The sequence below is a fragment of the Topomyia yanbarensis genome, chromosome 2 (genome assembly GCF_030247195.1).
Source record: "Topomyia yanbarensis strain Yona2022 chromosome 2, ASM3024719v1, whole genome shotgun sequence".
In the NCBI taxonomy this organism is placed as follows: domain Eukaryota; kingdom Metazoa; phylum Arthropoda; class Insecta; order Diptera; family Culicidae; genus Topomyia; species Topomyia yanbarensis.
In genome coordinates this window covers 140,411,966-140,439,836 of record NC_080671.1, presented here as the reverse complement: position 1 = coordinate 140,439,836, position 27,871 = coordinate 140,411,966, and the positions used below count along the sequence as shown (strand labels likewise).

General features: G+C 39.2%; 1 protein-coding gene across 2 annotated transcripts in view; it reads left to right on the top strand.

The window, feature by feature from the left end:
• Positions 1–27,871, top strand: part of LOC131681542 (protein mothers against dpp) — an 88,566-nt gene that overhangs the window by 9,623 nt on the left and 51,072 nt on the right. The window contains exon 1 of one of the 2 annotated variants that reach the window (XM_058962378.1): positions 9,294–9,797. The exons of the other annotated variant lie outside the window; for it this stretch is intronic. The gene's annotated coding sequence lies outside the window, so the exon portion shown is untranslated. Of the gene's footprint in view, positions 1–9,293; positions 9,798–27,871 lie in introns of those variants that run through there. 2 annotated transcript variants of the gene reach the window in all.

The following is a 27,871-nucleotide window of genomic DNA, read 5'->3' as shown; positions in this document are numbered from 1 at the left end:
CAATTTTTGTAGCAGATTGTGGTATAAATTTGATCTCGTTAGTAGTTAAAATAACAGAAAATTATTGAACCAATTGTATGATACTCGGGAGTAGTACATCATACTCAACGTGACTAAGATTATGTATGATCAATAACGTAGATGGCCAGGCCCATACAGGCCAGTTTTGGGATGGGAAGGAATGTTAGTTCAACACTGCACCATCCACAAGTGTAGCAGGAGAGGCTTGATGGTAGTAGGTAGGGAAATGAATCAGGATATATTTTGGTAGATATTGGCAGGCTGCCTGATTCGATTCACGTGTCAGCGTCTTCGAAATACTTAAAAAGGGCAGGAATCGGTTTTGGAGGCATTCATCCTCGCCTATGTGTCGTTGATTTGACGATGGGCCTACTTATTTTGCTATATTAACAGATCGCTTGCCAGATAGGGATTTTTTTGTGGATTAATGGAATGGCAAACTTTTTTCGTTATTAATTCTGTCCAAGATTTTTTTGAATCCACCTAAACGATTCGAAAGAGCTATCTAAATATAAGGACATTTGCTCTTTTTAGTTTCTATTTGCACCAAGTTCTACTACCAGAGGTTAATTAGTTCTCATGTTAATAATCCACCAATCATTATGACTACTCAGGATTTTATTTATATAAGAAGTCCGCTTCAAGATGTTGATTGCAATACGCCACGATGGTGGTGTATCGAGGAGGCCGAGAGGGCTGATATGAGCCTTTTTTTCTGTTCTATACCTTTCCTCTATTTACCCGCTCATAACCAACAATCAACCTGTAATAAATAGATAATTGAGAAAGGATGTGCTATGTGTGGTGGTTGTCTATTCAAGTATTGGTAGAGTTTGAAGTACTAATGTATGTCTTTCATGTGATGATCATAACTTCAGATGTATCTTGTACATATCTAATCTATTACGTCTCTCATGTGTTGTCTTTTATTTCTTCTTTTCGAGACCTATACTGCCATTCTACATCCGCATTCAGTTGGGTCACCAAAGATGGTGATAGTGAACGTCTTAACACTCACACATTCTCAAACGTGGTCTCAAAACCTACAAAAAGGCCCTCGCACACGCGGTTACGAATCGGTCACGTCCGGAAGTCTGTCCTTGATCCTAGAAGCCTAAGTTCATGCCTTCAGCTGAACCAATTAAGAAAATACGCCCATACCCATTAGACAACACGTCTCATGGCGACATGACCGGGAACCCTATCGATATAAAGGATCCCACTCTTCACACACCGAAAATTAAGTATCAGACTGACGGTTCGCGCGACCATTCAAGAACACACGTAAATATGCTACAAAATCATGTCAGCGTACAAACGTTAGAGCCCCTCGCGATTTTCCAAGCAACCTACGCCCACGAACTCGCAAACATGATTATACCCCGATGATAAGGTGAACGTCCCAGCACTCATAAACTTACCAACGCGATCTCAAGCGTTAATTTACAAACTCCCGCGTCTAGGTCCATGTTAATTAATAAAAAAAATAAAATTGAAAGATTAAGAAAAAAATAACTCCCATAACCACTAGACAAAACGTTCCATGGCGACATGACCGGGACTCTAGTGATATGGGGTAACTCACTCTGACAGGGAGTCAGAATGTGATCCGTACACCGAAAACTAAATATCAGAATGAGGGTCCGCAAATATATGAATGGCCGCAGGGTTTCAAAATCGAATTTCTACACGCGAAGTCACATACACGCGACAAACACGTCGACATACGAACGCTTAAGCCCTTCGCGATCATCTACGCACACCTATGCCCGCGATCGCGCAAACTTGATAACACTCCGGTAATTATGTGAACGTTTTAGTACTTACGAAGTTACACACGCGGTCTCAAACGCGAACCCGCAAACGCGCGCGATCATGAATCGGTCATGTCCGGAAACTTTAGCCTTCATTCTAGCAATTTAGGTCCATACATTCAGATTGACCAATCAAAAAAATAAAGCTCATATCCACTAGACCACACGTCCTACGGCGACATGGCTGGGAACTCTAATGATATGGAAGAATCCACTTTCATCTGGAATCTGAACCGTACACAAAAAACTAAGTATCAGATTCACGGTCCGCGCGCAATCATTCTAGAACACACGCAAATATGCGAAAGGCACGCGTTTATAAAATAGAATTTATTCACGCGAAGTTACATACACGTTAGCACACGCGACATACAAACGCACACGCGATCGAACACGTTAACGTATAAATGCTCGAGCTCTCCGCGATGATACACGCGATCGCGAGTCCCTACGCCCGCACATACCTGAACTGTACAATGAATATCACATTCAGAATCACGGCCCGCTACAATTGGCCTAATGCAGTGTTTTAGTGGGCGACATTGCCTGTCTCGTCTGCAAATTGTAGTAGGGTGATGAGCCTATTTTGGCACCATTAGGGAGAGGGTCGCACTATTTTTTGTACAACTTTAAAAGAAGCCATATTATCTATAACCTTTCTCAGCATAAAGTATCAGTGTACTGTTTCTTAAACATCTATATAATGCTTATTTAGCAGAATTGCCTCAATTTTCAGCATAAATGAAAATAAATGTTCCATTCTGTGCATCTATGCCCACCTCAACGATCCAATTATCGCCCCATGGGTGTGCCAATTTCCACCTCATCGAAAAACAATTTAGTTGAAATGCAATGCCTCATATTCCATTTGCGTCGATTCTAACTAGCTATCCAGATCATGGACGCCAACGTGTGATTTGTAAAACGAATCATTCTGCTTTTTTCAGCCGATCAAAACAAACGTAAACATCACGCACATCAATGAAACTCATCAGCTGTTAGTAGAAGAGCGCCCAGAATTGCGCACGCAGAAAAAACCATTCGAAGGTTAGCAACTGGAATGACAAGTTTCACATCACACATTGCTTTCTCACGATCCGAATTGTATGTGCAGATGAAAATAAAATATCTGCAATCAACAATTAGTTGAATAACTTGAAGTAATTGATTACTTATACCTGAAATTGCATTACATTATATTTATAAGTTCATGTTTTGGTTTGGCCGCACTGGTGATTCTTTTCTGTATGATGGATACAAAAAGTTGGTTTTGATTGTGGTAGTGTATCAGCAAAACATGCCAATAATAGGAACCCCCGTATTTAGTTTTATCCTATTATAACACTAGGCCTATTCTAGTGTTTGACGAGTTATTTTAAAGTGAAATTATCGTAAAAAGATTCTCCAGCTAAAATAAAGGTATGTATCAGTGCAATGTTTAGTATATTTGTGCTGGAATAACGAGATATGAGGCGGTAAATGCTGGCTCGTAAGTGTTTATTTTGCTAAGCGCCGTTGCATCCAGTTGCGGTTCACTACGTGAGTGAGGCGGATTAGTAGATATTTCTATAAGGTGATTTTGTTTTAATTAAAAGTTGGATTTAGAGGATAGTTCTAAATACATATGTGCACAACAAATAAAGAACATAACTTGAGCTTATTTTTTCTCACCTGCTTTAGCCAAATCGATATTGTCATTATCTCATATGCTTGGTTCGAAACCAAGGGGTACGAAATAGGGTAACAATAGGCTCTACTGCCATAATAGGCACATCACCCTATGTGATTCTGACGGGGAGCCCTTCCGAGAACCTAGCTCTACAGCTCCAGTAGGATAACTCTCGAAAAAAAATATCTATTGGTTTGCTTTTAGTCCACGAAATCATGCATAATAAGCGAGATGAATTCGAAAAACTAAAAAATCAAACCGAATTTAAGTCCCTTAATCCGCAAATTGGTTTAATCCAATTTTCCCTTCTGGGAATTAATATTGCATGTATAGTATATTCATTGCTTTCATTGTATTGGATACTTCCATATGCTCAGTAAGGGGTTTGGGTAACTTGGCATAAGGTAATTTAGCATATCGAACATTTGCCATAACGGTTATTTGCCATAATTTCGAGAATTGCAAAAATGAATGAACACAAGAATTTCGGAAATTAAACTCAAACGATCACTTTTCAAAATTATTCCAAATGTTTGTTATGCTAAACGTCCATTATTCCAAACAACTGTGCCAATCGCCCCGTTTCCTTCAGTAATATGCCATTTTGAGGTACACATGCACTAGATCAGTGATTCTCAATCTGGGGTCCGCGGACCCCTAGGGGACCGTGAAGTCGTTGCTGGGGGTCTGCGAAGAAAAAATTTTTTTTCCGAGCGCATATTGAAATTTCAAGTCTTGTTTCCTAACAAAATGAAAATAACATATTGATAGCATACAAAATCGATGTTTATCCGCAGCAACCCAGGGTGATTTCTAAGGGATCCGTGGTACGAAAAAGGTTGAGAACCGCTGCACTCGATTATTGATTGCCATGTTAACCAATGTTTCTAACAATATTATAGTATGAAGCGACAAAACCAGGAGCCTTTTCTTAATTTCTTGCATTCTACCTTTTTTTTTAGCTTTAGAGCATTGTATTAAGGTAGCAGATTAGTTTATTGTCCTTGTGCTTTTTTCTAAAACTGCTATTATGTTAGTAGTTATCGAAAACACTCGTGAGTTTAATTTTGTATTTTCATTATATCGTATTGTTCTTGGAATGTCGTTTTTCACCTGAATGATGAGACAAGGAATAATAAAACCATAGTCAATTAAATATAAGTACCACTCCCGACAGCCGGCTGTACGGAGTTGAAGGTTCGTTTAAAAAATGAGTAGTTCCGAATGAATTCAGCAGATCATAAATGTATCTTAAATTCTCGGCAGCCGGCAATACAAATATAATGACACTTCTGAAATTGCATAGGTCGTATCCCTTATCAAAGTGAATTCAGATTTGTGTAATTCTTTACCTCATGCCACTAACATAAAACTACTTTCCATGGCAAACATGGAGGTGCAGAGGTATACACGGTCTTCGGAACAGCGTTTGTTATATAGTAAGATTTCGTTTTTGGCACTTTCCGTTTTTGGCGTGCTCCCATTTTGGCACACTTTGATTTTGGCAACAAATCGTCGCTGTTGTGCTATCTTATGACAAACGCCATTTTGGGGTAAACTGAGTTAGATATGCCACATTACTTGTTTGAAAATTCTCTACAAAGTGGCGTTTTCAGAATTTTGAAATTCTACTTGGTTACTTAGATATAGCGAGAAACGTGATGAGAAATTGTGAGTTTTTTGCTTCAAATCACTGTATCTAGTTATTTGCTTAAGTTATATTGAAGTTTTAGATGTTTTTATGTGTGAAAATGTCTGAGGAACGCAATGGCATAAACATTTTCAAAAATAAATTACACGAGTTGTGAGAAAAACACAGTTTTAGTTTTAAACTGGAAACAAAGCATATTTGGCAACACTGCAATCAAAAATAACATTTTTTTCTAAATTCCCTGACTAATTTCCTTCAAAATGCATTTCACCGATTGTTTATAGACCATATGAACGCAAAGATATGAACAAAAGTTAAAAATTGATGATTTTTTTCTATGGAAAATTTTTCATGCACGATTATGACACGTTATACAAATTTTGTCATCAATACACGCCTATGACACGTGTGAGTGCGACTTTTGTTTACATTCATAGTAAAAAATCGCAACGTAGTCAAGCGATCTTCGTAATATTTGAGAGATTAATGCAGAATAGATAGAAGCATCAATTGTTTTCTTTGGATTGTTTATACCATTAATAAGTTTCAAGATATTCAATCTCAAACTTTAAAAATCGTTTTTCTCGAAATGTGCTAAATGGCGCTTGTCATAAGATAGCACAACAGCGACGAAATGGGTTCCGTTTTTGGTAACATTCTTGGTTTACATAATAAGTCTTTTAAAACTGTGCAATAAATATTTTTTTTTATATCAATTGACATCACATTTGACTTTATTTCCAAACATGGAAGTCAAATTAACCCTCAAAGGGGCAAATCATTTTTTTTAAATTTTGTTAAAATTGTCTGATAGTTTCAATTCATTACTGTGATAATTTTGAGATGTTTTTCGCAATGTTGTTTTGAAACAGTGTTATGCATTTAAGGGTTAACTATATTGTACACTATGCGTGTTATGTTTAATGATCACAATAAGTATAGAAATGTATTATTTATGTATAATATAACTGATAACAGTGTAACTAGTGTCTGGCGGAATCAATTTTTATAGCAAGACCCAGAGCACTTTAAACCCATTCATGCCCATGTTGTTTGTGGACAACAACGTTTTTAAACAGCTATAACTTTTGATTGCGGCAAAATTTTCTCACAAAAACAAGTAACGCCAATAAACGTGACTATTGCCTTTCATTTGAGTATTAACAGTTACAAGGATCAGCTCTAGAACTGAAGTTATAGCAATTAGTCTGATTGGATTCCGATGAAGCAGTGCTGCCAGAGACAGTTTACGTTGACGACGGAAAATGAATTTTTCATATATCTTTGTTATGTTGCAATATTATTGAAAACTGATAAAACTTATCAAATAAGACTATCTTTGGCTACGTTTTCCAGGCAGTTGTAAAGATTCTAGGAGAAGTACATTGAGCATTGGAAGGTGAAAATTGAGCAGCTTCTAGTACTGCGAGGAAAGCACCTATCTTCATGAAAAAAGGCTTTTCGTATTTCTTGAGCCCACCGTTTTCAAGGAAAAATAGTTTTGAAACCCTACTTGCACTAGGAAAAAGTTGGGCATGAAAGGGTTAAGAGTCAAGTAAAGAGGAATGCGCTACACTGCATAATAAAACTAGTTCTGGAGAAAATTTTCAATAGAACCTTAGTGACATTGCGTGCCTCTTTCTCTTTGGATTATTACGACGTCAATACAAAACTTGGCACTGAATTTTCAGTACATATCGAAAGCAGACCATGGTGTGTCATAAAGACGTATTTGGGAATACAAAACTGATGGCCCCCAAATAGTTTGGTTTAGCTTTGGAACATTTGTTAGTTTTTTTTGGCGATTTTTTTCAAATGAATGGAATTAGGGTGGTCCTTGTGGTTGAGGTGTTCAAAGTATCGACTGTATAGATGTGTGAATTTTACCTGCGAAATGCTCTACAATATAATAACACAAATGAATTGAAGCAAGTTTGCTAAATAAACAAGACTATCTATAATGGTTAATCTGTTATGATTTTTTAAAAAAAATTAAGGTAGGGTGGCTTTTTAAAAATAAGGTTGCTTATATTATCTTTTGATGTGTTAATTTCTCGCAAATGCATTGTTCTAGAGATTCTTGGAATTTTTTTTTGGAGCACATTTTCACAGTAGCATTGATGTTTCAATCCCTTTTGTTTGGATAGTTGCAAGTGATTTATACAGATTTTCTTTAAACCTAACTATCTTCAAATATTGCAATTTGATTTTCAATCTATCAATTCCAATTGGAAGATCGACGATTGGTTAGTTATAGAGAACAAAATTTATGTATTTTTAAAAAGAGCTATGTTTTTTAACAAAATTGTTCATTAATATTCACGAAAGAAAAGATAACAATCGGGAGTGGGCGTAGCGTATTGGTAAATCGATTGCCTTGTACGCAGCGCACCTGGGTTCGAGTCCCGACCCCGCACATAGGGTTAGAAATTTTTCCTAAGAGATTTTTCTAACCCGAAGAGGCGAATGACCTTAAGGTTAAAACCTCTATAATTGAAATAAAAAAAAGATAACAATCCCAGGAGCGAATGTCATGATAACATTTATCATACTTTGAAGCTTTTTTTATTATTCTATTTTTTGCGAAGATTTAGGAATAAAACATTTATTTCTAGATATATTTTTCATAAAAAAATGTTAAAATTCATTTTTTCAAGTATTTTTTTAAATGTCATGTAACGCCATCTACATAAGTTATAAAGTATAAATGTCTTCAGTACATGTGTTAAAAATATCAAACCAACAACTTTGCCGAAGAAAGTTTTTTGATAGAACACCTCTGTCAAAAGATAGAACTGATCTAGATCAGTTTCTACTTATCTAGATCAAAACCAAAGTTGTCAAAATAATTATCATTTCCATTTAAGATACTTTTCTAAAGACACTAATCCTCCAGGATATATACCCAAGGTGCTAGAGGTTTTTAGCGTCGAAAGTAGCATTCTACCCCACCGTAAGACGTCTGAATTTGATAAAAACACGAATAAAATTGAATTTGCTTATTTTTTCTTTCATCTCATTCCATTTAACATATGATTAGAAATCTTTGAAACATTTTTGAAATCGTAAATTGAAAATCTAAAGTTTAAATAAAGGTTCCATTTTTGGCACGGTTCCGGTTTTGGCAACTGAAAAAAATAAAATTGTTGCCAAAAACGGAATCCTACTGTACTAACATTCCTTTGTTTCCTCGATGACTGTATGGATTGGGGCGGCGCCGTTGTTGGCATTCCAAATTTTGAAACTATCGAAACATCTTGGAGATGGGTAGCTACTCCTAAGCTTCATCGGTTGATTCTCTGTGCAACTGCGCTTGTTCAGGTCAATCATGGAGTAGCAACTACGAATGTATGGTCATCATGCTCATGATCAGAGAAAGAGAGAGGTAATTGAAAACTCAATGAGGTGAAGAATCAAAATAAAATCATTTATGAAACGCAAACTACATATGTAAGCACTTCAAAACTGAAATTAGATATAATATTTCATAACCATAAACTGAATTTAAAAATTTGCTGTGATTATATTGTTTCATCTGGTAGCTATCCAAAAAAGAGAGATATTAAGAAGTTATCTTCTACAAAGTTGTGGAATAGACTTTTTGAAGTAGTTCTTCTAAATACGTAATCGTTCTACCCGAGCAAAAAGGTACAGCTGATGGTGGCATGCCGACAGAACCCGGTCAAATAAACTGCAAAGGTATGCACATTTCGTCACCAGCAAAGCGGTAGTCACGAGATTCTCCTCTGCCAATTGGTCGGATCCCGTTTTAGCCTACATGACACTTCGAGTGCACCGTTAGGAATGACAGTGCATGTGCAGATATCACCAAGCATCACTCTCCCCTTGTCTAATCCGTTCCTCCCGTGGTTACCCACAGTGCAAGTAGTTAAATGAAAGCAAGATGCATTTTGCCTCGAATCAAAACGATACACTTAGACATAGGACTCGACCGAGTGGACTTTGAACTCGTTGTGCCGTCTATGCATGGTAAGACTGCTTGCAGTTCTCCCGATGCACGCGGTAAGCTGTCTCTCGCGGGCCCGTTTGTCTAATTACATCCAAATCAACAGATAGTCAAACGAAGACCATTGAGTTTAGTTCGACGGTTCGCGCTAGTTGTCGTACGATTAGCTGAAGCATATTTTGGAGACGTCAACCAAATCGGATTCTTATTCTCGAAGCGTAGAACAAACATTTATCTAAGCACGTTAACGGTTGAATTTGCCACATTAATCGCTAGAAACCGCTTATCATCATATCGTTTCTTCAAAGGTGCATTCAAATTACATAACAGCTAGCATTGCAATTTTGTTCTATACGTACGGTGGGTGCATTAAAACAAAGGAGGAAGCAAAATTGACCGGCTTGATAACGAGTTGATTTGATACGTGGAATAGTGAGATAAAATTACCTGTATAGCCCCGAGGGGAAGACCTAATTGGAATCGTCGTTCGATTTATTGTGTGCAATAGACAAAACAAGAATAATAGTATCTCGCACCGATAAAAAAGTAGATTGTAAAACCCGTGGCTACCGAAGGAGCCAAGCTGTAAATCGTGAAGCAATTCGATCCGGAATCTACTACTAAAATCAGATTTCACGCCTCCTAGATAGTCACAATGGATCGGCTTTTGCTACTGTAAGTCTCCGTTATTTCAGTTTTCCTTCTGTGTGATGATTGTATTGTATGTGTGTATGTGCTATTCACCTGGCCGTTCTTCGCCAGTTTCATCAAAATCGCCGTTTTATTGCATATCACCGTCGCGAAACATGGCGTGTTGTTGATACATTTAATTGAACCGCGCCTATTTTTAAACTTTTGGCTGTCTCCGTCGTGTGCGATACGGTAAGTGCGCGGTATTTGGCTCAAGCAGTTCGCAGGCACTCACTGTACCGATGACGGCATGCTGCTCGTTGTCGTGGGCCGCACTGCATCTGTCTGGTGGACGGTCACGTCGGTTCGATCGAGGCGATATCGTGTACGGTGTAGGTACAGTATACGCAAAGATACACGCGGCCAACTGCTCGCGCGAGGTCATCGTTTTCCGCCGGCTTTGCAAATTAAGTCATTAAATGTAGCAATTTGATCACGTGAGCCGTGGCGGTTCCTTCGCGACAAGTGTTTGATGGATGCTGGTGTTCTGATGGGTACGAGATTGCTAGTTAGCATCCGCACTTTGGCGCACCTGAGTTTTACGTGAGCCGGATCGATCTCAGCTGTGAGCCCAATTAGGATTTTGGTTCGTTAGAATTTGAGATAGGGTAATATATCTCTTCATGTATTATGATGCAACCATTTTTTGCATTAGTGCTGTTTTGCAAATATTAAAAGTGTGGGTGAGCGATATATTTAATTAATAATAATAACCGAAAAAAATCAAAGAAAGTTTATGGAAATCATTATTTATTACATAATTCATTTACAGAAATTGAGAAGGAGAATAAACCGCATTGATATGATATATCGTTTTTTGTTGCTGTCTAACTTTTCACGATATGATATGCGGTAAGACATGAGGTGATATTTTGGCGCCTAAAACAAAATAAACCAATTACTGTACGTTATTTTTTATAAACCATAAAAGTGTAACGTCCTTATACGCTTTTTATGACAAAAATTAAAAATATGAAAAATTTTCTAACGATTTACACTATCTAAATTTGACAGAAGAAAAAGTAATAGGGTAAAGTGCCTATTTTCACCATACTAAGCAGGGTGCCTCACTAATTCATTAATTTCTCGGCCTACAATCAATGGAATGCGAAAAAATTGACATCAACAGCTTTGCTTCGTTGCTAAGAACCAATATAATAACACAAATGCGCTGAAAACAGTGAAATTCTAGTGTTGCTGTTGTTCTAGAGTGCAGCGAAAACTCGAATCTAGTGCCCCTATTGTTACGCTACCATTTGACTCAATGCGTTGAACAAAGATGGCAGACACTGCTCTAACCAACGGCTTCAAATGGGTAGGGTGATAATAGAAACATGGTAAAAATGGGCTCATCACCCTAATCTATCTATGAAAGGCAAAGAAGATGTCTTACCAACGGTAGACTTATATGATCGCTAACACCATCTATGATTAACCAGTGGAAATAAATTGGTTTGTCTAATATTATTCTTATTGTTGATGAATTTAGTGTTGTCAAAAGTAGTGTGAATTTCTAGTTAAATTAGCCGGCCCCATCGTTTCTTGTCCTTCATCAAGATACTCCTGTCGTGCTCAAAAAACTTGACGCACCTATGAGAGTCAGATTTGTTCCATGGTGAGTATATTGTTCTGCTCGGAATGTCCTACATTTAAACAGAAGCTTTTCCGCAATCAGCTGTAGGAAAATCTCTGCAATCAAGTGGATGGCCATGTCTCCGCTTATAGGGTTGCTGAGTCCTAATTCATCTTAGCACCTCTCTTCATCCCACCCATTTGAGCCCATTAGTTAGAGCAGTGTCTGCTATCTTTATTCAACGCCATAGCTTAAATGGCAGGATTAATATGGTTGCGCTTTTGCTCAACTTTTCGCTCCGGTCCAACGCGAGTATTATACATTTGTAAGGCCAGATTTTTTATTGTACTACTTCTTCGGAACAAAGCCATTGGAGGAATATTAATACTTATTCAAGAGCAATCCAATCACTGTATAAGATGAGTTATCGATGAAATCCTGAGCGTTTTTATAAAAAGATATCTACAATGAGTGACTCTCATTGTTTACTTTCTCTTCTGTTAATAATTCGGTCGCTTTAACATTTATCCCTCAACTCTTTGCATAATATGCTAGTCGAAACCATCGTCTTTCGATCTGTACTGTGAAAAGTGCTAAAGCGACGCCGTAATAATCGAAAGAGAAAGTAAACAAAGAGAGTCACTCATTGCAGATATGTCGGTTTGAATAAAAGCTCTAGAAATAGTGTGACATCCTGATCAATTAGATTGATAAGGACTTGTTTACCCCTATTTAGTGTAACCAAATTTTGACATTTATCCTCAACTCCAAACGATGATACCATAGAATTAAATGGCAAGAATACTGTTTAGCTTTGAATTGTAAATTTGACTCCACAAGGTTGGGGGGTTTGACGGTATTGGCATCAGGCATATTGCGTGCATCAGCACCAAATAACAACTGCTTTAAGATGCTTATTGCATTACTCCTCGATAGTGGTGCATCGAGGAGACCGAGAGGGCTTGTGTGTCTTTTTTATATTCTATGTTTCTTCATACTCTGCACCTGTGCATACAAGCGCTCAACCACTGGTTTGTGCGCGATGATGTGGCCAACTGGCGGGTCGTCGTGCATTGACTTTTGCTGTGTGTCGTGTTTGCAAATATTGTTCCACAATTTGATGGTGGTATTTGTGGACGGGGTTCACAGTGGGAGTCATTGTGCGTCCATTTATCGGTCGGTGCATATGGTCAAGGCCCCGCAAATGGCTTTTTTTTAATTAAATTTTGCGTCAATCTATTTTTTTTCATTTGTATATAATCTCTAATATTAAACAAAATGAATTATGAGCGCAGAAAAAAATTCCATGTCTGTCATTTATACAAGTTTGTTGATGCTTCTTGCATGATCTGAAAAGGACTGAAAGACCGTAAGGAGATAAAAAGGTAAACAAAATCCATATATTCAACTTTTAGCTGGAACCACATTTTTCCATCGTAGTCTAATTTAAATTTGAGGATATTGCTTGAAAATTTAAGATGAATATGGAAAAATGCTTTTTTTAAAAAGTAATGAAAAACAAATAACTTGTAACGTGACAGATCAAAAATTCGAAAAAAGTTTTGTGGACCACACCAACAGATTGCATACAATGTCCAACCTACATTTTTTCTTACTACTTTGAGTCTACTTTTTGAAACTGTATTGTGAATACCTTATAGTTCTATTCATTTTTTAGAAAACACAGTTGATCTTATGTAACGTGACAGATGTTTTCTGCTATAAAGCAATTGCATCAAGTTTGATTCAATTACTTAAAAAATGGTGACCTGTCGACTCTGATGAAACTTCTTACGTTTCATCTATATTAGAGACTAAGCATTTTGCATTGCTAAACAAGCAATTTTTATTCAAGAGTAATATTTAAAAAGGGCGTATGAGATCTTGAATACGCTACTTTCAAAATATATTGTTCGAAAATCGCTATTTGTACAGAAAAACTATATGATAGTTTCTAATTCTCTGCGAATTTTTTTGGTGAAATTTTTCAAAAAAAAAGACAAAAAAATGAAAAATACAATTACAAAAAACAATGATTTTTTTATGTTAACGTAAGCCTAAAAATAGAAGAAACAGTGATTGCATTATTAAGAAGTTATTAATAAGAAAGCATTTTTCACAACGACTTTAAGTATGCTACTAAATTTCCTAATGTAGTGATAAATATAATTTTGCTATACAATAATAATATAAAATTTTTATTTCAAAGAAAAATGTTCTTAAGTAAAATTTTCCAAAATATTTTGCTTTTTTTTAAAACAATATTTTGTGGCGAAAATACACCCTTTTAATGAGTTACTCACAAATACCAATCTCTAAAAAACATAACGCGTTTAAAATTGTTTAAAATAAACATTGTGAAGAAAATAACAATAAATAATTTTATAACAAAAATTTGAAAAATCTTTTAATTTTTAATTTTAATTGAATTTCTTTTCTGTAAATAATTTAGAAGAATAGAATGAATGTAGTTATGTTTTTGCAATTTTAAATGCTCATGAAAGATTGTCCTTTAAAATGCTGATGTTTTTAAGTTGTTTTAGATTTTCTTTCGACATAAAGTGTTACTTCGTGAAATTACGACCTTTTCATAAGTTATTCACGTTTGTTCATCAAAACCAATATGTTTTTCAAAATAAACATGAAATATCCCGGTAATACTTAGTTCCCAGATCAAGGATGATTTGTGTACGACTGTCTCGATATCCTTGCGTCAATAAAAACACAGAACTGTAACGTAACAGATTCTGGTTGCAACGTGACAGATCGTTGAGAATACTCCATAAAATCGAAAAAAAAATAATTTTTTCGCCAAAACTATATTTCAAACTCTTCTTTCATTTCCAAACTTCAACTTAAAACTGTGTTCACGCAAATTTGGGGGCCAACGGAACAGACTTTTTCAATTTAGTCGGGCAACCTCCAAACTCACCGCGAAAATTGTGTAGCGTGACAGACGTATCAAAATGACAATAAAGCGAAAACCATTCATGATAGAAAATAACTTTCTGTAGAAAAAATGTGCGACTTAGTGACCTTAATAATGTGCAATTGTGATATAATCTGATTTAATCGTTTTTGCAGACTTACCTTATGGAATATGCGTAAACTTGTAACGTGACAGACAGAAGCCTTGACTTTGACCTTGACTAAATTAATTTAATAAATACATAAGTAGAAACCTATTAGATGTCGCTTTGTAATAATCGTAGTTTTTCGTACTAGTGTACAATTGTTATGTGCTAGTCGTATGTCTATCTATGTATGTGCTCGTCTGAGTATTTTTGACAGTTGTGCCAGCGAATGGATGCAGAACTGGCGTATATGGTAGAATAATGGCTAATACTTCTGATGATCAATTGTGCATTTGGTTCTATTCATTCGGGAAAGTCGGTAAATATACAACATTTGCTGCATTTAGACGAGTTTGATTGCATGTTACATGTGTTTTTCTATTTTACTTCATTAGTCTGTACTTTTGCTTTTCCATTACTGATGCATATCAATTTTTTTCTTTATTCGCTTGTTATGATTCCTTTTATTGGTATATCTCTACTATACGCTATCTATACTCATATAGGTACAAACACTCGTGGCCTTCGCGATAACACAAACCTGGCCACGATTTCACCTACATGAAAAAAAACCCCGGTAGTTAAGTAATCGTAGCATCTTTAAACTTCCAAACGCGGTCTCAAACATTAACCCACCACTCGCGTGATCATGAAACGGTCACGTCCGGAAGTCTTACCTCCTAGCAGTCTGAACTAATGTCTTCAGTTGAACCAATCAAAAAAGTGACTCTCATATTCACTAAACAACACGTTCCATGGTGACATGACCTGGAACTCTAGTGATATGGGGAAACGGACTCTCTTCTATCATCTGTACCATACACTAAAAATTAAGCATCAGACTCACGGTTCGCGCGCGATCAAACAAGAATACACACTACATCATTATAAAATCGAAATTATACACGCGAAGTCACATACACGTGACAAACACGTTAATATACTAATGATTGAGCCCTTCGCGACGATCCACGGCACCTACACCCGCGATTTCGTAAACATGATAACATCCCGGTGATAAAGTGAATGTCTCAGCTCCTATAAAATTTCAAACGCGGTCTCAAGCGTGAACCTAAAAATGCCCGCGGTCGCACCATTTTGAATCGGTCACCTCCGGATGTTTCTATCCTTGATATCAGCAGACTAGGTCCATGCCTTCAATTGGATCAATTTAAAAAGAAAGCTCTCTGGTCACGTTACATGGCGACATGACCGAAGACTCTAGTGATATGGGGTAACTTACTCCCTGTCAGAATGTGAATTGTACACCGAAAACTAACTATCAGAATGGAGGTCCGCGTGATCATCCAAGAACGCACGCTTATATAGGAATGGCCACACTGTTATAAAATCCAGTCTTGTACACGCGAAGTCACATGAACGCGAGCACACGTGACAAAAACGTTAATATACGAACGCTTAAGCCGTTCGCGATCTACAACGCACACCTACGTTCGCGATCGCGCCAACTTATAACACCCCGGTAATAAGGAGAACGTTTTAGCACTTACGAAGTTTCAAACGCTGTCTCAAACGCGAACCTACAAACGTCCGTTTTCGCGCGCTCATGAATCGGTCACGTCCGTAAACCATTACTCTCTAATAACTTAGGTCCATACATTCAGTAAGAACAATCAAAAAATAAAGCTCATATTCACTAGACAACACGTTCCATGGCGACATCACCGGGAACTCTAGTGATATGGAAGATCTCACTCTCTTTTAGCATCTTAGCCGTGCACCAAAAAGTATTAGATTCACGGTCCGCGCGCGATTATCTAAGAATACACGCGAATATGCAAAAGGCACACGGTTATAAAATAGAATTTATACACGCGAAGTTACATACTCGCTATCGTTGGTTGGGGAAGCCTGATCCGAGCAACGGTTACATGCGAATGGGGTCATTTTTTTGTGTAATATATAATTCTTTACATTACCTTAAAATGACGCGTGCTGTCATTTTTTTCTAAAATGTCCGAGAGGATCAGCAAACGGTAATCGTAATAACTCGTTTTTTTGCTGTATTTTCAAAAGTTTAATGGATACCAACAGTTATTCATATGTATATTTGATTTTGTCTATTGTAGTCAAAGTAAAACTATAATAAAATGTAAATCCCTTAGTTTTAAGTAATTTTAAACTTCACAAATTTCAGCACGCTTATGAAACTTGTCGGGTGAATGAAACAGATTGAATAATAAAAAATATTAAAGTACAATGCTCACGTGTGCTCCAGTACATACATCAATTACTTCTGCAGTACTAATTCAATATTCAATTCATAACCAGAAGCAACAAATTGAATTTCAAATTGGCAGTAATGTTTCAATTGATTGACCGTCGGATTTTAAAGCCACCAGCGAGTAAATGTAATGTCTTATAGCCTAGTTAGCAGCACGGACGGACGTTTCCCATTCAAGACAGTAGCAATGGGAGGTGCGCCTTTGCTAAATGTTCAAACTTAGAAAGCCAAACTGTACGTTGACATGAAATTGATCCGTTCATGCAATTTTTTTCTCTACTCTTATTCATGAGATCACTCGCTCCCGCATCCTATCCTGTGCATCGATTGGAAAGACCTCGATCATGGCGCTGCTGCAGCCGAACAGAATTAAATCTACTTGTGCAATTGCACTTGATTGATCTAGACAGATTTAACTGTAAGTGCGCGTACGTTTGCTTCTCATGCAATCCGTGAACATCCGCAAAGCTTGCTTGGGTACACAGTCGGGTACAGATCATGTTCCTACACATATTGCTTTGACGCGCGGCCATAAGAGGCTGATCTTGTTCGGGGATGCATACGAGGAACGGAATATTTGCGGTCGATCTAGTTTGAGCTTGTATCTGTTGTTTGGCTCAATCAATCGTCATTCAATTATCATAACTTGACTAAGCCTTTCTCGTGGTGGAAATTCTGTGTTTGAGTCGGTTAAAGAAAAGGTGTTAGGAACGGACTACTTAGAACTGGATTCCGGTGGTTTTGGTACGGAAAATGTGTAATAGAGATACGTGTCACATATATTCCATCGCTTACTAAATTGTATAATACGTCTAAAGTTTTTCTTCATCGTACAGTGCAGTTTTCAATGTGGCGCCTCGGTGCACGCAACTCAAGTTCAAAGCAGACTGTTATCCTATTATATATCAAGCGATTTTATGTTCACGCAATTTATAATCATACCGAGATATTCAAACTACGCATATTATAATCAACAGATATAAACAAACCACGTTCGACGGCCCCCTTCGGAATTCCGGGTTCTCCTTCTCTTCCAAAAGGAGGCATTACACGTATTATTTATTATTTTTATTGTACCCCTCTCATCGGACTGGGCGTTTGCCCTACTTGGAAGCATGCCACAGAGCGGCTACTGATGCAACTGGCAACTGCTTGCGTCCAAGTAAGAGATCCAGTTCTGTCTATGTGATGGTCCGGTCATTGCGGTTTGCATCGCGATATTGTGGCCGCCTCCGAAGGTAAATACAAACATATGCACTCACTTCCATCCCCGATGGTATTTAAGTAAAGGCCTAGAGCAGCGACGGCATTCCCGGAGAGGGACAGTCTATAATGCGATATATTTAACGATAATTATGCTCTTATAAACATCTCGTATCTGCACATTAAACGCACTCGTTTATTTCATGTTTTGATTTTGAATGAGTGAATAATCATGGGCGATCGCCCCGTTGGGAATGCGCTTGGAAAAACGATTTCCTCGTCTTTCTGCCGCGTGTTTTTCGCCTGCCGCTGTGTTGTACTCGATATTATCTCGATCCGATAAGTAAGTACCGCGGTGACGCGTTGGTAAGGTATGATGTTTGTATTGAACGGTACATCACCATTTCCCACAGAGGGGTGGCCATTGAGCGTTGTTTTTTTTTTTGGATTATGAAACTAGGTTTCAATGTTGATCGTTGCAGTGATAACTATTATTGAACGTTGGAAGTGCCTTCAATTTTCTGGTCAGAAAAATCTATCACTATGTCCGGGGATTGGAAACCGAATTGGGGTGAGTTGCACAAAAAGACAATCAACTAACCAACTAGGCTATATCCGTCATCCATTGTAGGGTATTCCGGGAGGAATATTGCATAGGGCAGCATTAATTGTTATTAAGAACTCATTGTTAATTCGTGACACGAGGGATCAGTTTTTTTAATTCGTTCATTTTGTATGGTTCTATGCGTTAGCTACGATAAGCCGTGGATTCGTTGTAGGGTAATAAGCCTATTTTCGCCATGTTTTTATTATCACCCTACCCATTTGAAGCTGTTGTTTAGAGCAGTGTCTTATGTCTTCGTTCAGCACTTGAGTCAAATAGTAGGGCAGCAATTGGGACACTCGATTAGAGTTTTTGTTGTGCTTAAACACGAGCATTTCACCGTTTTCAGGGTATTTCCGTTAATATCTTGGTTCTTAACAACGAGGCAGTCCAAGTAATTAATGAATTAGTGAGACACCCTCCCTAGGCTGATAACAGGCACTTTATGCTTAGAATATGTAAAATAAAAAAAAATACCGTTTGGTGAATGAAAAAACCCCTCTTTCTCGCTCTGGATTTTGGCAGCGGTCTACAGCGTCGAAATTTCATATCAATTATCATTTTTTTTTTTCAATTCGTTTATTTGATAAGGCAGGTTTGCGTTAGCTTAAAGGTGCCAATTTTGTTTTGTTTCACATTTTAAATTACTTAAAACTAGGGGCTTACATATTGATTTTTGAAATTAAACTAAGGCTAATTTATAGCTATACATATACACAAGGGGGTAGTATAATTTTCGTAAGATTAGAGGGGTCATTTAGTTTTTATGGCAATATGGTTTGACATTTTTAGCAATGAGATTATTGGAGCAAATAATGTTTAACTAAGGGGGAAAATTTTTACGACTATCTTAAAAGTAGAAATAATTAGAGGGCGTGATTAAATTTTGTAAAGATTCGGAGACATTAATTAGAGTTATTTTACGTGGTAGTAGAGTTGGGCATTTTAAACGAGATCATATAATATAATAGTTAAAACTAGAAAAGGCAAGAAGAGCTAAATGCTTCATGAAGATATTTGGGGGGGGGGGGGGGGGGGGGGGAAGGGGTGTTACTTCTGTGTATAAGAGTCAGGGGAAGTAGGGTGGACAAACATGGCAGGGGGAGAACATTGTTTCAGTTTCAGACTTCGGGAGATCAACGGATGGATTACAGAATCAGGGTGGTCTTCATCAGGAAGAATCATGTACTGGGACGCCGGGTGGTCGTTCTCGAGATGGCAGGGGTTTCTCCAGACGATTTCGTAGTGCGGCTCAGATGTTGATCGGCTACATTTCGAATTGTGCGTGTGATGTTCGTGCTTTAGGTCCCGTGTTTGTTGGCTCATTCGACAGGGATGTTTTGTGTCGCCTTGGAGTCGCATCAAACCATCGTGGGTGTATGGTACAGGTGGAAGAGAGCGTTTCTGAGAATGATAAGGAAAAAGGGGCAGTTAAAGTTGGATATTGATGGTTTTTATGAAGGTGTATATAAGGGACATATAGAGGACATCGCGGCTTGCCAACACATCTCGAACCGGGACGTTGGGTGGTCTTCCTCGGGCCCGGAGGGTGTCCATAAGCCGAGACCTGGCGGAACTGTACTCGGTGCACGCCCAGACTATGTGCTCTATATCGTGATAACCGTCGCCACAAGCGCAGATACCACTCTCCACGAGCCCAATACGTCGGAGATGTGCATCCAGCGTGTAATGGTTCGCCATGAGTCGGGACATCACACGAATGAAGTCACGACCCACATCCATCCCCTTGAACCAAGGTTTCGTCGATACCTTAGGGACTATCGAATGTAGCCACCTTCCTAGCTCCCCATTGCTCCACGAGGTTTGCCAACTTTCGAGGGTTCTCTGATGAGTAATACTGAAAAATTCGTGGAAGCAAATTGGTCTTTCAAAAACGTCACCTTCAATGGCACCCACCTTAGCTAAGGAGTCCGCCTTCTCATTGCCCGGAATGGAGCAATGAGAAGGGACCCACACCAAGGTAATCTGGAAAGATTTGTCAGATAAAGCACTCAGTAGCTCCCGTATTTTCCCCAAAAAATACGAGGAATGCTTTCCATGTTTCATCGAGCGAATAGCGTCAATAGAACTCAGACTATCCGAGACGATGAAGTAATGGTCTGCGGGTAATGTGTCAATGACTCCAAGGGTATACTGAATAGCAGCTAGTTTTGCGGCGTAAACTGAAGCAGGGTCACTGAGTTTGTAGGAGGCGGTGAACTTTTGATTGAAAATACCGAAGCCAGTGGACCCTTCGAGGTTTGATCCGTCAGTATAAAACATCTTAGAACAGTCGACTTCTCGGAATTTATTATAAAAAATATTTGGAACCACTTGTGGGCGTATATGGTCCGGAATTCCAATAATCTCATCTTTCATGGATGTGTCGAAGAAAACAGTAGATTCAGAAGTATTTATGAAATGCACACGGTTGGGATTGTAAGAAGAAGGATTAATATTTTGCGCCATGTAGTCAAAGTACAGGGACATAAAACGGGTCTGAGAATTGAGCTCAACAAGCCTTTCGAAATTTTCAATCACCAACGGGTTCAAGATATCGCATCGAATGAGCAATCGATATGAGAGTTCCCAAAATCGATTTTTCAGCGGGAGAACGCCCGACAGGACTTCGAGACTCATCGTATGGGTCGACTGCATGCACCCTAAGGCGATACGCAAACAACGATACTGAATTCTTTCGAGTTTGATGAAATGTATGTTCGCGGCGGATCGAAAGCAGAAGCATCCGTATTCCAGTACCGACAGTATCGTTGTTTGATACAACCTAATTAGGTCTCCTGGGTGGGCACCCCACCACGTTCCGGTTATTGTACGAAGAAAGTTGATCCTTTGCTGGCATTTCTGTTTCAGATACCGAATATGGCATCCCCAAGTACCTTTCGAGTCGAACCAGACCCCTAGATATTTTACTGTGAAGACCTGAGCTATAGTTTGACCCATTAATAGAAGCTGTAGTTGTGCTGGTTCACGCTTCCTAGAAAATACTACTAGCTCAGTTTTCTCCGTGGAGAATTCGATACCCAACTTAATAACCCATGCAGACAAATTGTCCAAGGTATTCTGTAATGGTCCTTGTAGATCGACAGCTTTGGGTCCCGTAACAGACACCACGCCATCGTCTGCAAGTTGTCTTAACGTGCAGGAATTGTCAAGACATTCATCAATGTCGTTGACGTAGAAATTGTATAACAGGGGGCTTAGACATGAGCCCTGGGGAAGGCCCATGTAGCTAAATCGTGATGTCGATAAGTCACCATGCGAAAAATGCATGTGCTTTTCCGACAACAAGTTTAGTAAAAAGTTGTTTAAAGTCGCTGAAAGACCATGCTGGTGCAGCTTCTCTGAAAGAATGTTGATAGAAACTGAATCAAAAGCCCCCTTTATATCTAGGAACACTGATGCCATCTGCTCTTTACTAGCATAGGCCATCTGAATTTCGGTTGAGAGCAACGCAAGACAATCGTTCGTCCCTTTGCCTTTGCGAAAGCCAAATTGTGTATCTGACAGTAAGCCATTTGCTTCGACCCAATTGTCGAGGCGTGATAGGATCATTTTCTCGAACAACTTTCGGATACAAGATAGCATTGCGATCGGTCGATACGAATTGTGGTCGGAGGCTGGTTTTCCTGGTTTTTGGATGGCGATGACCTTCACTTGCCTCCAATCGTGAGGGACAATGTTAGCCTCAAGAAACTTATTAAATAAGTTCAACAAGCGTCTCTTGGCAGAGTCTGGCAGATTCTTCAACAAGTTGAATTTGATTCTGTCTGGCCCTGGAGCTTTATTGTTACACGACAAGAGAGCAAGTGAGAACTCCACCATCGAAAAAGGTGTTTCGTTCGCGTTATCGTGACGAGACGCGGCGCGGTAGATCTTCTGTGCCGGGGCGGAATCCGGACAAACCTTCTTGGCGAAATCGAATATCCAACGGTTTGAATATTCCACGCTCTCATTAGTACTGTTTCGATTTCGCATACGTCGGGCTGTTCCCCAAAGAGTGCTCATCGATGTTTCTCTCGTTAATCCGTCGACGAACCGGCGCCAATAACCGCGTTTTTTGGCTTTCATCAAACTCTTCATTCGCTTGTCTAACGTCGCGTACTGTCGAAAACTAGCGGGTAACCCGTCGTTCCGGAAGGTCCTAAACGCGGCGGCCTTCTCTGCGTACACGTCTGAGCACTCTTTATCCCACCAGGGATTGGGAGAACGTTTTTGTATGTTCGCGCCGGGTACTGGCTTAGTCTGAGCTTGATTCGCGCTGTCGAGAATCAAGCCAGCCAAAAAGCTGTACTCTTCCTCCGGAGGAAGTTCTTGAGTAGATTCGATGTTGTCGGATATCGCGGCAGCATAGCTCTTCCAATCGATATTTCGTGTGAGGTCATACGAAATATTGATTGTTTCCAATGGCCTTGAGCCGTTATTGATTGAGACTACGATCGGCAGATGGTCGCTACCGTGGGGATCAGGGATTACCTTCCACGCGCATTCTAACTTTAGCGAGGTCGAGCAAAGGGATAAATCTAATGCGCTTGGGCGCGCTGGTGGGGGAGGAATCCGTGTCATTTCACCCGTGTTTAGAATTGTCATGTTGAAGTTGTCGCAAATATTGTGAATTAAAGAGGAACGGTTATCATCATAAAGGCAACCCCATTCCGTACCGTGAGAGTTAAAGTCGCCTAAAACTAGTCGCGGTGCAGGCAGGGATTCTATGATGTCATGTAGCCGGCGATGCCCAATCGCGGTGTTGGGGGGAATATATATGGAAGCTATGCAAAGATCTTTGCCTTTGGTTGTTACTTGACAAGCGACAACTTCAATACCTGTTATCGAGGGAAGGTTAATTCTGTAGAAGGAATAGCGCTTTTTGATCCCCAAAAGCACTCCTCCATAGGGGGTGTCTCGATCCAGGCGAATAATATTAAAGTCGTGGAAGTTGAGATCTATGTCGGAAGTTAACCAAGTTTCACATAATGCAAATGCATCGCAACTCAAATTATTTATTAAAATTTTGAAGGAATCGATTTTCGGGATGATACTTCTGCAATTCCACTGTAGAACAGTGATCAAATCCGTGACCTCGTTCGATGAGTTAGCCATCGAAGGATACAATCGCTGAAAGGAGGGGCCATTTAGCAGTCAACTGCTTCAAAAATGTTCTTACTGTAGGGAGAAAAGCTAACATAAGACTTTTAATAGGATCAGTTATATTGAATGTTTTTATTATCCAGTCCACAATGTCCGAGAGTTTGATAATTCCAGTGCCGCGATTATTCTCGAACTGAAACAGAGGAACACTTGGGATTTTTGATGTTCCGGGAAGTGCTGGGAACTCCTTCTCTGAGTTTATTCCTCCGAGACCAGGAGCTAATTGCTTCGGTTTGGTTGCAACACTTCCAATAGATGTGACTTTCTGTGTCCCGTCAAGGGATACCTTCTGGCCTTTACAACGAACTTTAGGAGAGGAAATGTTCCTCCTCTTCCTATAACTTCTAGGCGCCCTAGTAGATGTTCCCTCTTGTGGGTCATCAGCCTCGCCCTCGATAGGAGGCAAGTGAGCATAGATGTTTGTTGAGGTTGGTGGTGTAGCTTTCTTTAGCATTTCTGCGAAAGAACGTTCGGATCGTCCAGCAAGGGAACGTTTTAGTTTATCCCCGCGTAGTTTGTACGCGGGACATGCCGAGATATCATGCAGATTCTCTGCACAGTAAGGACACTTCTCAGCATTCTTACTGCACGAATCATCTAGATGATTCTCCCCGCATTTTCCACAGCGGGCCTTATTGCTACAATGGGTGGCTGTGTGACCCAATTGTTTACACTTTGTGCAATTCATGACCCGCGGCACAAACAGACGCACAGGCAGACGAACCTTGTGCAAGAGGACGTAATTTGGCAAAGCGGTACCAGCGAAGGTCAACCGATAAGAGTTTGATTGGGGGTACGTTTTTGAACCATCCCCCGCGACTACTACTGAGTGCAAACGCTTGCACTCGAGTATTTTCACTGGCTGAAGTAAGCGGTCTCTGAAACGGCCAACCCCGTACTGCAGCAGATCCTCGCATGTCAAACTGTCATCGGTGACAACGCCTTCAGACTGTACTTTCACAGCTGGAATATACACGTGATAGTCCTTCGTAAAGTGCTCGCAGCAAGCAATATCGTTTGCCTGCTTTGAGTTAGTCAGCACGACCCTCAGCCTGTCTGAGCGGACCTTTTTTATTTCGATCACAGCCGAGAACCGTTCCGTCAGGTCTTTTGAAATCTGTAATAGATTCAGCGATTTTGTTTTGGGCCGAAAGAAGACCACAAAGGGACCGGTCGAGAGCTCTGGATATTGTTTGGGTCGGGGGAGAGCCTTAGGAGTCGATTCGATCTCCATTTGGCCATCCGGGGAGGAAGCCATCGACACCGTCAACGCACGGGGTCAGCACCCGCGCAGACGGGAAAAAGCCGTAAATGTATCAAAAAGGTAGATTTCACTTATCTGTATACTCGTTTCCCACGACGCACCAGTCCAGCTTAAATAGCTGGTTATTGTTCAATCCTCGCTTTTCGAACAAAAGGTTGAGGAATGTGGCCTAACGGTTAACACACGCACAAAAGAAAATAAAAGTCCAAACCTCGAAGAGGCAGAGAATGGCAAAATAACCTTGAACGCGGATTACTGCACTGTTCTTTTTCCAACAGACCGAAAACAAAACACTTCTATTTCGATCGAGCGATGCGTAGAGACTGATATCAATTATCATCTTACAAGCCGGAGCTCTAAGAGATTATGCTGATCAAACAGGTCGCTGGAAACCCAAGGGCGCGTACTCTTGTGCTTTATAGCTGTATAATCTCAACGGAAATGCGAGTTTGTGCAGAGTCGCCAACCTTCGGCTGATATGGTCATCTTCGCAGTGTCGATCCAACTGTGTCCGTTGGCGACGGCTGCATAAGTTATCCACATAGTTTTCTTTTAAAATAAAAAAGTGAAGTTTATTGAAACAAGCGTTTGATTTTATATCGTACAAGATTGATCTTGAGCACTCTGAAGACCAGAGGCAACTAAGATCATTTTCGAATTTTTGATTGAACACTGTTCATCAACTTCCATGTTTCATTACATTTATATTTTTTGTTTAACTCCAACTGATTACCAGCTGCTTTGCCAGTCTTTTTGAGCTCTTCACAATCGCTTGGTAACGTTCGATAGGTCGAAGTTTAGGGTAATTTTTTGGATTGATGTCGATCTCAACGGAAACTATAGCTTTTTCCGTGAACCAATTAAGAGTTGTTTCCGCGTAGTGCGCAGACACCAAATCGGACCAAAACAGTGAAGATGTACTATGCTTCTCATATAAACGCAAAGTAAGACACTCAGATCAAAAGAGTTTCGCATTTGTATTTCCGGTAATGTAAAAAATGGTATATTTTTTGAACCACTGCTTGTTATACCAGCACTTTTCGACGAAATTTCTCTACTTGCTTCGACCTATCAGCATCGCTTATGTCCTTCCTTACGACGGTAGTAAAATATTGTGGATCTGGGAGGGCGTTTGAGTTCTTTTTCACCAGGCCCCGTCATCCATTCAAATGCATGCATCCGGTCGTTACAAAACTTCCGAATACAATTTCCTTTTTTTGGTTCTGCAACTTGTTTGGCGATTCGCCCTTTTTTATAGATCTTCAGGTTGTTCTATTTTTTGATTCGCTGAATTCGCGTTTCCGTTTTATTGGTAACATCATGTATCGGCATTGATTTATTCTTCCTAATTAGAGGTGCCGCTTTCACAAGGTCTCAAGTGCGACTATGCAAATGAATTGGTCGAAGACACCAAGTCTCTATTTTTTATATTTTCAAAGTTATGGTTTGCTTTTTATAGAAGGCCCATGAAAATACTTTTTTCAGTATTATTTGTTAAATATATTTCCTATATGTTTGATATGTAATTTGTATCGTCGAAATACACAAATTCCCTAATTACCGTATTGATCTATCTTTTTAATTTTCAACGTTATCAAGTATATTTTTAATACAAATACACTCAAGTTTTTTTTTACGCGGTTTTTTTGCGCGGTATTTTTTTACGCGGTTTTTTTTACGCGGATTTTGAAATTTACGCGGTTTTCATTTACGCGGATTTTGAAATTTACGCGGTTTTCATTTACGCGGATTTTGAAATTTACGCGGTTTTCATTTACGCGGTTTTCATTTACGCGGCTCGTATCCCCCGCGTAAAAAAAAAACTTGAGTGTACTGCTATTTTGCTGGTAAGTTTTCCCGTGTTGAGTAACTACTGAATACAATTTTGCTGGATATTGGTTTGAACAGTTATTGTTCAGCTTCAGGCATGGGAAAATTCATTCACTCGCGCGACTGTTGCTGACTGTGGATCATCAAGTAACCACAATTTTGTGCTCACTAAATAACGATGAACAACGCACCAAGGGAGAAAAGTAAAAACTTCACAGTAGGTTACTAGATAAGCAAACTGCGAATAAACAGTGAAGCTTAAAATTTTTAAGAGCAGCGTTGATTGTTCGCTCGTGAATGTTTATCACGTAGCTTCGCGAAGCTCATAAAGGTTTCTTGATGCATGAATAAAACATACCTCATATTTTTTCACAGGATTTTTTGCTGACAGAGTGCGTTATGGGTAGTTTTGTGATACACTACAAGTAGTTTGATCTACTAAAGTTTTTTTGCGGTCATTTTTTCAGCGGCGCAAGTTTTGAAAAACGTTGATTATCGGCTGGTTTTAAAACGATAGATGGTTTTCCAAGCATTAATTATTTTGTACGAATATGAAAATGAAATAAAACTATATAATGAAAATCCTATGCAAATCGCTAACCGCTCGAGAAGAGCTTCGCGAACGAAGCTATCCGCGTTGGGAAAGGATAGAATAAAGACGCAACTGATGTGCTTCTTCGTTGGTTGTTATAGCTTTGGCTCGCGTGTGTCCGTAGCTACAGGTTGCTAAGTATCATTTTCGAAGCTAACAGAATACATCACAACTGAAGAAAGCTTGCTTATGAAGTGCGAACGAACAGTTCACGATGCGATTTTTCCCATGCTTGTTCAGCTTATTCGCGCGGATCAGAAGCTTGTTCAGCTTTCATTGTTTGTTGGGTAGGCATCATTCGGCAGCCAACTTTAATCATAAATAACAGTACAATAAAAGTGGTTTAAAATCGATTTTGTTCAATTTGTCCCTCGTTGTCTCCGTTATAGAGTTATAGAGAATTGGAAACAGTTTAAAAAAACCTGTAACAGACAATTGCTTTAAGATTGCTATTTCATAACTTTTCGATAGTGGTGCATCGAGGAGACCGACAGGCTTATTGGACTTT